Raw genomic sequence first — 12,034 nt, forward strand, 5'->3', positions numbered from 1 at the left:
AACTTTATTTATTCGTTCAAAATGCAGCTAATAAGTAACATACATAACAATAAACTTAAGAATGAATGATATATTTTATATATATAAAAGAAAAAAGAAAGAGAAAAAAAGAGAAGAAAAAAAAGAACACCGCCCCCCCTCTTTCAGCCAACTCTCCTAAGGAGAGCCATAAAAAGAGAAAAAAAAAAGAAAAATTAAGCATACATATTAAGATCCAATCAATGCAAATCAAAATGCAAATACTCTGAATATAACAACCACCCATCAACAAAAAACACTATAATTATCACACAAAACATATGATTTTTTTCACTATTAAACAATATTTCATCTCGTTATGCCATCTATTAATATCAATCATATTTGTATCTTTCCACATACTAACAATATATTTTTTCACTACAGATAATGCTAAATATACAAAAGCAAGTTTAAATTTATATCCTGTAATATTTAATACATAACTGAAATATAATCCTTCAGGTAAAATCATATCTCTACCAGACACATGCTTTACCAAAGATCAAATTTGATAATAAAAAAAACAAAGAATTCTTATCAATACCATAACTAACCCTCATCTGATCAATAGATAAAAAGTTTACCTTCTTTAAAACAACCTCCCAAATTTTCCACACCTTTAAATCTCCAATGTAATAAACTTCGATTATGTATTGAGAAAGAAATAAGTTGATTATTATACAACGGAGTCAAGGCCGACAATTCACCACTAATATCTATCATTTTCTTTTTCTTTGTCCATAACTTCATTAAATGTTTTAATATAGGCACATTATATTGCTGTAACAATTTTACATTCCATCTAAACAAAAATTGGTGTATTTAAGCCTCGAACATTAAAAGTAACAACAAACATTAAAAGTAGCAAACCTCAACTTTGACATATCTATTAATATTACTAAGAACTAATAATATCTATATATAAAAACTCAAAGTAACATAAATAGGCCCTCCAATAGGAGAAAAAGAAACCACAAATTAAAATCTAAATAAAATAAGAATAAAAAAAAGATAAAGTAAAAAAAAAAAAACCCAAAAATCTACCAAAAGGTAGTAATCCCTAAACCAAACTTGGGTGTGGATCACCCACCAGTGGCTGATGACTAATAGAGCATAGAGCAAATCTCTCCCTCCCCTGCCAAACAAAGAATAACAACAAGATATCATAATGACATAAAAATAAAGTAAGAATAAGTAAGTTCTTCTATTCATCCAAGAGATTCCAAACTCAACAATCCCATTTCTACCATTTCCAGAACAACCAGATTTTTCTTTAGGGAACAATGGTGGACTACGTCCTGATCCTCGTACATCTGGCAACGAATCAGCAAAAATCATTGCTTCACGCTCATTCTCAAAAAACCGAGATTGAAAGTCTCCACAAAACACCTTCAACACTTCCGGATAATGAAAAGTAGACTTATAACCTTTACGCCACAAAACTTCTTTAACTGGATTAAATCGATGCCGACGTTGAAGAACCTCTTGACTTAAATCGGGATTTAAAAAAAAACTCTACTATCCTGAATCATTAACAGAGATTGTCGTTGTCTCGCATTTTGCACTGCTGGACGAAGTATCATTTCTCTGTCCAAATAATTCAAGCATCGAATTATCACGGGTCTCGGTGATTGATCAGACGGAGGTCTTCTTCTTAAGGCTCTAAGAGCTCTTTCCAATACCAAGCCTCCAGAGAAAAATTCTTCTCCCAATATTTGTGGGATCCATTCTGTAAAAAAAAACGAAGAGGATCTTGATCTTCCATACCTTCCGGCAAACCAACAATCTTCATATTGTTCCTTCTACTTTGATTTTCCAAATAATTTACTTTCCTCTCTAACTCCTTTTCACGTTCTCGCAATTCTTTAACGGATTTTTCCACCTCCATCACTTTTTCTGTATTAGAGGCCACTTGCTGTTTACATTCCTAAAAAGCAGACTGAAATTTTTTAAAATCTTCAGAAAATACTTCCATTTGTGTATTAACTGTAGTGAATTCTGACTTCATACTATCTTTCATTTGAGCTAACTCTTGCAATATTGGCTGAGTAACGGTACTTAACAGGTTAACTTGTAGTTCAGAAAGACCCGACCCTGTTTTCTTTAAGATAGTGTCAGAACCAGATAACGGCAACTCCTGCTGCAGCTCAACAGCAGGCAATTTAACAGTCTTACTGCGAGTTTGAACTCCCAACGATGACACCCCGACTTCCTCAGGGGGTTGATGCTGATCTCCCCCCACAACTCGTCGTTGTTTCAAGAACTCACGGATAAGATCAAGCTCTTCAGACCGAAGTACTGCCTGAGTGGTTTCAAACAATGGATTCATTTTTCTATGAGCTCCCTCTGCCGTTGGCAGACTGCCAGAATCAGGATCGACTTCTTGGGAACACGCACCTTCTTCCTGAGAACGAGTAATTGCAGTGATATCCTTCTCCTGGTAAGTAGTAATCATTTTTTTTTTCAGCTCCCACAGGCAATCTTTGTGACTTCGAGACGGAGAAAAGCAAATCTGAAGTCATAGCAGTTTTTTCAGGTCCTGAATCTTCAACACTCCGAAAATGTAGTTACTTCTGCAGTTGAGCTTTAATCTTTTTACCATTAGTAGCCATAACAATTCCTTGATACTTTAAACTAAGTTTTTAAAAAAGTTTAAACTTAAAAACAAAGAGTTAAAAACGGGTTCTTAAAAGTCTGGCCAGAGAGGTCGAGATTACACGTCTAGACTCTACGCCATCTTGCCACGCCCCCCCCATGCATCATATTCCAGAGATGCTCTGGTTCCAAGCAACTAGCATAGAGGAAGAAATGATAGGGATAGTTGGCAGACGTGCAGATATATTGGGCAAATTGGCCTTGAAAGTAGATAAATCTCTAACACCTGATATTCTGCATCTCAGGTGGCCCAAGAGATTCTATGGTTTGGATCAGTTCCTTTGGATTGGAGGGTAGTTAATGTGGCACCACTTTTTAAGAGAGAAGGAGAGAGAGAGAGACATCAGGGGATTTTAGACCAATGAGCCTTCAGTATTGGAGAAAATGCTGGGATTATCAAAGCTGTCATTGTTCATATTTGGTAGGGAGTGACAGGATTAATCCAAGTCAGCATTGACTTTCCTTTGGCAAATCCTGTCTATTTATATTTTTAAAAATCTAGAATTTTTTTTGAGGATGTTGCTGGTAGTGTACAATAATGAACTCATTATTGTGGTGTATTTGGACCTTCAATAGGCTTTTGATAAGGTTCCTCACAAAGGACTGATGTGCAAAATTAGAGAACATGATATAGGAGGTAATGAATTGACGTGGATAGAGAATTGGTTAACTGGCAGGAAGCAGTGAATAATAATAAATGGGTCTTTTCAGATTGTCAAGCAGTTACTAAAGGGGTACCACAAGGTTCAGTGCTGAGGTCCCAGCTATTTATAATAAAAATTGATGATCTAGACAAAGGAATTAAATGTAATATCTAAATTTGCAGATAGCATAATTCCAGATGACAAAATGAAATGAAGAACATTTCAAAAGGCTTCAGGGTAATTTGAATGGCCAAATGCATGGCCAATGTAGTATAATGTAGACATGAGGTTATCCACTTTTTGACAATAACAGGAAGGCAGATGATCTGAATAGTGAGAAATTAGGAAAAGAAGCCTTGGTGTTATTGAGGCTTTGGATGCAGGTACAGCAGCCAATATAGAAAGCAAATGGCACATTGGCTTTTCATGCGAGAAGTTTTGAATATAGAAGTAGGGAGGTCGGAGAGGGCCTTGGTGAGGACTTGAGTTTCATGTACAGTTTTGCTCTCCTAATCAGAGGAAGGACATTCTTGATATTGAAGAAACGTAACAGTGGTTAACCAGACTGATTCCTGGTGTTGTGGTTGCATACTTGCCTTTGCTGGGAGTGGTGCTAGCTGCCACTGATGACTTAAGCGATGCGACACACAGGGGTAATGGTGTGCATTATGGGTGAGTTAAGTGGCAGTATACAGGTGATGAAGCTCAGATACAGGTGGAGGAGAGTGGCAGTCAGGCAATGAGAAGATCAGAGGGGTTGAGCTGGGTGGTTGGGGAGTTGATGAATGTAATGTGTCTAATGAATACTTTATATTTAAAAAAAAAGTCTACTTCATGGTGCGCTAAAAGAAATGAGTGTAAATAGCAATGATTTTTGGTAGTTTTCATGTACAGAGATCTTGTTTGTATGCTGTGGTAAATCAGAGCCATTACACTGGTCTAGAGGAATCACATATGAAGAAAGTCCGGATAGATATGGCTACAACTCATTGGAATTTAGTAAAATGAGATGGGATCTCATAGACATGATTAAATAGGTTAGATAAAATAATGTTCCTGATTTGGGAAGTCCAGAACAAGGGGTGACAGCCTTAAGGATAAAAGGAGGTAAGCTATTTGGGATTGAGATGTGAAGAAACCTGTTTCCTCAGTTGTGAACTTGTTAGGACAGTTTATTAGATATACTAATGTAATCATTAAATTTTTGAACTATATTTTTGGCTCTCAGTGAGTCAAACTTTTGACCTTGGTCAATATCCATGTTGTAGCTCAGATGGCTGGGACCGGGTGGTAAGTTTGCAGTTGGGGCATCGGGAGCTCAGGTGAGTGGGAGGCCTGGGCTAGGATCTGCAGTTGACACCTTGGATGGGTGGGCAGCTTGGGCATTGTGAATTTTTAGGGGATCGTTGACTATTCCAAGGTATCGATGATTACACAAGTATAGTATTCAAAAGGGTGTTGGATGTGGCCCTTGTGACTGAAGGATCAAAGGATCGGAATAGAAAGCAGAAATTGGCACAGAATTTGCATGGTCCTATTGAATAGTGGAGCAGGCTGAAAGGGTTGAATCTTCTGCACCTATTTTCTGATTCAAGGTAGTAAAGGAAGATCTGGAGTTCAGGACTTGAATTAGGGGAGGGCTGATGTCAATATAATAAGACCATATTCTCATCGAGGAAGGATGAAGAGACTCGAGAGTTCATAATCTTAGAATGTGATTTGGTCAAATACTGCAGAATTTTGAGAATAAATAGCAAGGATTTTGGTAGTTTTCATATACAGAGATCTTGGGTGCAAGTCCATTGCTTCCTGAAAATGGTGACAAAGGTGGATAGGGTAGTAAAAAAGACTTTCAATGCATGTCTTCATTTGCTGAAAAGAATATGAGAGTCGGAATGTCATATTTCAGCTGTACGAAGTGTTTGTTTGGCTGCACCTGGCCTATTATGTACAATTCTGACATGTCAGGAAGGATGCAGTAGAATTAGAAGTGCCTAAGAGTTTCAATTAGGATGTTGCTTGGAATGGATCACTACAAGGAGTGATTGGATAGGATGGGCTTGTTCTCACTAGAATATGAAATGTTGAGTGCTGATTTTATGCAGATTTATAAGACTGAAGGGTATAGGTTGTGTCCTTTTCCCAGGAGAGGAGGGTACAGATTTAAGCTGAGCGAGGAGAAATTTAAAGGAGCTTTTAGGGTTTTTAAATTTTATTTCTTTGCAGAGGTTGTTGGTTATACAAATAAGCTGCCGAAGGAGACGGTAGAAGCAGATACAATTAAGTTTAAAAGGCATTTGGAGAGGTACTTGGTATGGAGGAAAGGAGGGATTGATATAGTTTGGCATCTTGGTTTGCAGGGATGTGTTGGTCAAAGGGCTTGATTCTGTGCTCAAACACATTAGGGTGCCTGCAGGCTTCACATTTCACTCAATTCAGTGTTCTACAACTGTGACTTACTTAAGTTATGGGTGAAATGACCCAAATTGTTGTCTTATCTGTTGTAATTTGTCCTGGACTTCAAATCTGCCATTTCAGCAAAAGGATTATCATTGATATCTAAGTTTTTTTTGGTATTAATGTGACAGCTGTTTGTTATTCATTGATTTATCACATTTGTTATGTCACAGTCCATCAGTAATAGAAATTCACCAAACCAGTGTTATTTTTAAAAACAATATTTATTAATAATTATTATCATATAACATCTTGCATAAATTTACCCCAACTGTGTGTGAATATATGTGATTTTGTTTTTTCCTTAAACCATTACAGCTTAGGCACAATTCTGAAAAGTCATTCCCAATGTTCAGTCTTAGAAATCTTGTGTTGAAACTCAGACTTTTAAACTGATGCTCAGAAGTAATTGCAAAGGAGCTGAGTGATCAGACGGCTGAAAATTCATGAATCCTTGTCAAGTTGCTTCGAGAAATATTCTTTCATACGAATGGTTGTCACTACTCTCCTTTTCCTTGCATGGGGAAATGAAATGCTTCCAAAACCCAGGCACGGGTTAGTTGAAATGACCATCACGGTGGTCACGATCCAATGCAGAAATTCTCCTGTTTCCTTTACCCAGATATGGGTCAAGTAAAATGGCCATTACAATGGTCACAGTGATTCAATAATTCCCCTGACAAGGAGAATCAGCAGAATTGTCTATTTCACACAATCATTTCACCTCTGTGTTTATCAGATGGTTGGCTGATCAATTAATCAATCCTATTTCTTTGTGTTGCAATCACATGACTCTCACCATCTGTTTTCTTCTGAATAAACAACTATTGTTCTTTTGTTCTTCCAGTGTATCAACTTTTGTCAAAACTTGCTGGTTCCACTGTCTCACCACAAACTGAATGGTTGCAACTTGCACTAATCCTTAAAAATGACCACACTAAATGAAATGAGACCTTGTAATACAAGTAATTAGCATAACAAATCTGTGGCTATCTCTTGGTCTCTTTTATGCCTTTTGTAAAGGAATGTGAAGTAAATGGATGCACCAGTGTTAAAACAGTTCTGTTCTTTGTAGTTTGGGGAAAGAAAGAATTGCATTGTGTTTGTGTGGGGGGGAGAAACTGGGCTTTTTATCTAAGGACATGTGCTGTACAGCACATGACTCATTATCTTGTCTGTAGCAATGTACAGTTTGTGAATTTTTAAATTCAACTTCCTGCCTCTATTTTCAGCTGATAAATAGTTTTTTTTAATGCTTGGAGCAGAAAGCCTACAGATGCTGGAAATCCAAAACAAATACTGAAAAGATTTAACAGCATCATTGAGGAGAAAGGGAATTGCTGTTTTGAATGAAGGACCTTTTATCAGAACTGTAGAAGTGAGAAGATGAGTTTTAAAATGCAGAGAGTGGGTTGGTGGAGAGATGAGTATGAACATCTATGAAGGTGTGTGAACCAATGTTGTCCATTGTATCTTGACTTGCAGTCCATTCTGCAAATGCTTCAACAAATGGAAGGAGGCTGTTGTGGAATCTGATCAGAGCTGTGAGGGATGAATTGATCTTCTGTCGGCTGAATGGTCGGGCACTTGTGTAAATGTGCAACTACCTGAGTAGGTGCCTGCTGATTAAATTGCCAATGTTGTGAAAAGGCCATTTAGAGTTGGTAAACACATGCTTTGAATCTGCAGTCATCTCTTTACCACCATACCAGATGCCATCTGTTGTGTGTGGAGGAAATGTGGCCTCCCTGCCTGTCTGGAATGTGTCCTCCCTGCCTGGAACTTGTTTGGAAGTCCTATCACCTGTCAGTCAAGGTTGGATTCTGGCCACCCATTGCCATTGGTTACTTTAAATTACTTAGGGTCAATATTGGCCAGAAGCACAGATTAGCACTTTATGTAATACCATATAACACTGTATACAGCACTTTTTTTTGTTTTCTGCCTTGTGGTCCAAGCCCTGGATGTTTGCTCCATTGCCAGGTCGCTACAATGGATATTGTTGGAAATTTTGTGGGTAAGATGTGCACTCTACTGAAGCTGAGCCATAGTATTGTGATAGATCAATATTTACAGAGAACTGCACCCCTGCTGGTCAGGGACTGGTATGTCTCAGAGTCTCTATTTGTAGTGTGAGCAGGCCAAGTATAGGTTTACTGTTGTGAGTGTCCAACCGAAGTCCCAAGTGAATGTCTATATTGTTGCTTAAATGAAATAGCGATCGAGTACTGTTTAATGTTCTCCTGTTTCCTGTGTGTTGATTAAAGTTGCGTGTGATTGTAATACTTGTGCCCAGACTTGTCTCTCTATGTACCCATCGAACCTGATATTTCTAAAAACTACACCAGCTCTTTGGCCCTACCCCTAGCCCTGGGACATCTATACAATAAGGGGACCTATGTCAGACTATATATTGATCAACCACTGTTCTGCTTCAACACAATAATACCAAATGAACTAATCTTCATGCTGTATCACCTTGTTCTTAACACCCCTCTCTGCAATTGTATCCATGACTTTCTAACCTGCAGCCCAGAATCAATGAAGATTGGTGACAGCACCTCCTCTATTAAAATAGAGACACTACATGTCTGTGTACTGAGCCTCCTCCTGCACTGCCTCAATGCCCATGACTATTTGGCTGAATACAGCTCCAACTCCGTCTCTCAATTAACAGATTTCAATAATGTCATAGTAAGATCTCTACCACAATGAAGCAGAGTGAAGAAGAGAGATAGTGGACCTTGTGGCCTGATGCCTGAACAACAACCTTTTGCTTGGTGTCAGCAAGACTAAGGAGCTAGTTATGGACTTCTAAAAGATAGGGCGAGCTCACTCCTTGGACTGCGTCAAAAGTGCTGAAGTGGAGATGGTAGACCGCTTTTTCATGGGGGTAAGCATCGGTCCACCCATTTTGTTGCAATGGCTATGAAAGCTCACCAGTGCCTCCACCTGAGATGACTGAGCAAATTTGGCATGTCACCAGCATCCTTTAACTACTTCCACATTAAAATTATTCAGGGACATCACTGCAAGGGATAGGACTGCCCCATTCAAGAATGCAGGGTTGTGAAATGTGGTTTAAGCCATAACATTTACCCAAAATTCAAAAGACCTGTCTCATCCCCACCTCACTCTCTTTACACCTCTCCCATATCCAGAAGATGTAGGAGTGGAATTAGGCCATTTAGCCCATTGAGTTTTCCCTGCCATTCTATCATGGCTGATTTACTATCCTCTTCAACCCTATTCTCCTGCCCTCTCCCTGTAACCCTTGATTCCCTACCTGATCAAGAATGTATCTACCTCTGCCTTAAATGTTCCCAATGATGGCCTCCGCAGCCATCTGTAGCAAATAATTCCACAAATTCACCACTCTCTGGGTAAAGAAATTCTGTTTGAAAGTTACATTTTTGTATTCTGAGGCTGCTTCTACTAGTCCCAGACTCCATTTCCCCTCCTTCCCCCCCCCCCCCCCCACTAGAGGAAACATTTTCTCTACTTCCCTTCTCTCCAGGCCTTTCAATATACGATAGGTTTCAATGTGATCCAACCCCTCATAATTATAAACTCCAGCAAGTATAATCTGAGAGTCTTCAAAGGCTCCTTGTATGTGAACTCTTTTGCTCTGAGAATCATCCTTGTAAATCTCCTCTGGACTCTTTCCGATGTCAACACATCCTTGCTTCAAAATGGAGCCCAAATTTGCTCCCAACATTGTGTGGTCTAACCAATCCCTTAAGCCTCAACGTCAGATCCCTGCTTTTATATGCAATATCTCGCAAAATAAATGCTAACATTCCATTTGCCTTCCTTACCACTGACTCTACATGCAAGTTGACCTTTGGCAGGGTCTTGTATGAAGACTTCCAAATCCCCCTGTGCCCCTGATTTCTGAACTTATTGCCCATTTAGAAAATAATCTTTGCCTTTATTGCTTCCACCAAAGTACATGATCATACACCAGCCAACTTTCATTTAATTACTCAGTCTCCTAACCTGTCTAACTCCAGAAAAAGAACCACAAGCGAGACCACACCGCCACCAAATTTAAATCTGATAACATCCGGAAAGAACCAGACTCCTAAATAAATCTTACAAAAGTAAAAATTATGTTGTCTTTGCTTTGTATCAAATGATCTTTTGATGTCACTCTCTATACTGTACTTTTGTACAATGTTAGAAATTTTTATTGCTCCCAAAACAATATGACTGAATGTGACAATAAATTTGAACTTAAGTATAGCAGTTAAAAGTTGCTGCAATGTGTGCAAGCTTTAGTTGGCAATTTGAAGGAAAATTGGCCTATAATGTTCCACCAAAACAACGTAATTATTTGCATCATAATCCATTCGTGGAAACCTCATTGCTCTGACATTGTTATATATATATAAAAACACTATTTAAATGAATCCAGTTAGGGTTTCCAAATCTGACTTTTAGGAAATATAAAATGTTCATTTTGTGAGATTTGTTATGTGAAATGGCTTTAAAATCCGATTTTTGTTTCCAGATTAGAATTAATGCTCTCGCAAATAGCAATAATCATCTTATCTGCTTACATTTGGTAAAACTTAAGCAGGATAACATTTTGGGTTTCTAGACAAAAATGGCTTTAATTACACGTATAATCTGATATTAGTTTGAAATCAATTGATGGACTAATTTTAGCAGGCAAAACTGAGTACAATTGTACATTCACACATACATTTCTCAAAGCACATTTAAATACATGAGAAGCCATGGAAATTCCCAGCTGAAGAAAGCAAAGGGTAACAGTGTAAACCAGTGAGGAAATTATGAAAGATGATTTAAATATCAAATGTACTGTCTAAAGGAGCTTTTATTTCATCTGAAAATGAAAACTGGCCCATCAATATTGTGAACATGTTTAGACATTGCATGGCCCTAGTGCCAAAAACATTGATTAAATTATGTTCAATTTAATGTGCCCTGATGTCTGGGGCTACAATGGTTGACCTTGGTAAAATGCTGCTTTAAAGCAAAAGTCAGCTTGTGGGAAAAGCTGTATCTACTATCCAGAAGCTAATTTTTGCCATTTTATTCTATTTCTTGAGTTCAAACCGGATATATGAATACAAACAAGTCTGTTCTTTGCCTTGCTGTGATTGAAGCCTTGATCGATAATGTGGTCAACCCACATCATTCCATTTACTATTGTCATTCAGATTTTTTTGTCATCCAACCTTTACTTTCTCCTGACCAGAAACATCTGCCAGTTAATACTATCTATTTTAAACTCTACTTCCAAACATAGTCAGAAGGTTCAACATTAGCCCTCAACTCGAATAAACTAACTTGGACTAAATTTTCCTCAAAAATTCCATCCTGGCATGACATGAGGTACAAATAGAATGTTTGCTGAACGTTTAAGCAAGTCTAAGTTCAGAGGAAGTCCTGAAGATTTTAAAAAAAAAGTAAACTTGCAGATGGCACCAAAATTGGTGGTGTCAGGATAGTTAGGAAGGATAACTAAGCTTGAAACAGGATCTTGGTCAATTGGAAAGGTGGGCCAAGGAGTGGGAAATTGAATTTAACTCTGACAAGTGTGACATGTTGTACTTTAGTCAGTCAAATCAGGGTAGGACTTGCATGGTGAATGGTTCAGGCCTTATAGAATGGAGAGACCTGATTGAGGTGACTTGGATGGATGAGGTAGTTAAGAATGCATTTGGCACACTTTATTGGGCAGGGTATTGAACTCAAAAATTGGGCCCTCGCAATTCAAATATACAAGATATTAGTGAGGATAGTGTTCAAAATTTGGTTGCCCAGTTATTGGAAGGAGATAATTTAGAGATGGAGAGGAGATTCACTAGGATTAGAAGACTTGAGTTCCAGGAAGAGATTAAATCAGATGGGCCTTTTTTCCCAGGAGCTTAAGATCTTGGAAGGATGATCTTGGGTTTACAAAATCATGAGCGGCATAGACAAAGTGAATGCTCAGTATTTTGTATGGGTAGATGATTCTTGAACCAAAGGATGAAGGTGATAGAGGAAAGAATTAAGAGGGACAGGAGGGGCAACATTTTCACTTGAAGGGTGGTCCATGTCTAGATTAAGTTATCAGGAAAAACTGTAGAAATGGGTACTGTTCTGGATAGGGAGGAGCTTGGAAGTATCAGGACCAAATAGGACTTGTCCAGAATGCCAACTTGCTTGACATTAATAAAGCCAGAAGGTCTGTTCAGTGATGCACAACTTCATGATTCTCTGACTTTAAGTGTCATTGAAAC

At 38.2% G+C, this 12,034-nt stretch overlaps 1 protein-coding gene and 1 long non-coding RNA gene across 7 annotated transcripts in view; one reads left to right on the forward strand and one right to left on the reverse strand.

Annotated features, from left to right (window-relative positions):
- Positions 1 to 12,034, forward strand: part of LOC138739254 (disks large homolog 2-like) — a 784,112-nt gene that overhangs the window by 25,114 nt on the left and 746,964 nt on the right. The window lies entirely within an intron of this gene.
- Positions 1 to 12,034, reverse strand: part of LOC138739256 (uncharacterized) — a 34,773-nt gene that overhangs the window by 14,058 nt on the left and 8,681 nt on the right. The window lies entirely within an intron of this gene.

Source organism: Narcine bancroftii, chromosome 7 (genome assembly GCF_036971445.1).
Source record: "Narcine bancroftii isolate sNarBan1 chromosome 7, sNarBan1.hap1, whole genome shotgun sequence".
NCBI classification, from domain to species: Eukaryota; Metazoa; Chordata; class Chondrichthyes; order Torpediniformes; family Narcinidae; genus Narcine; species Narcine bancroftii.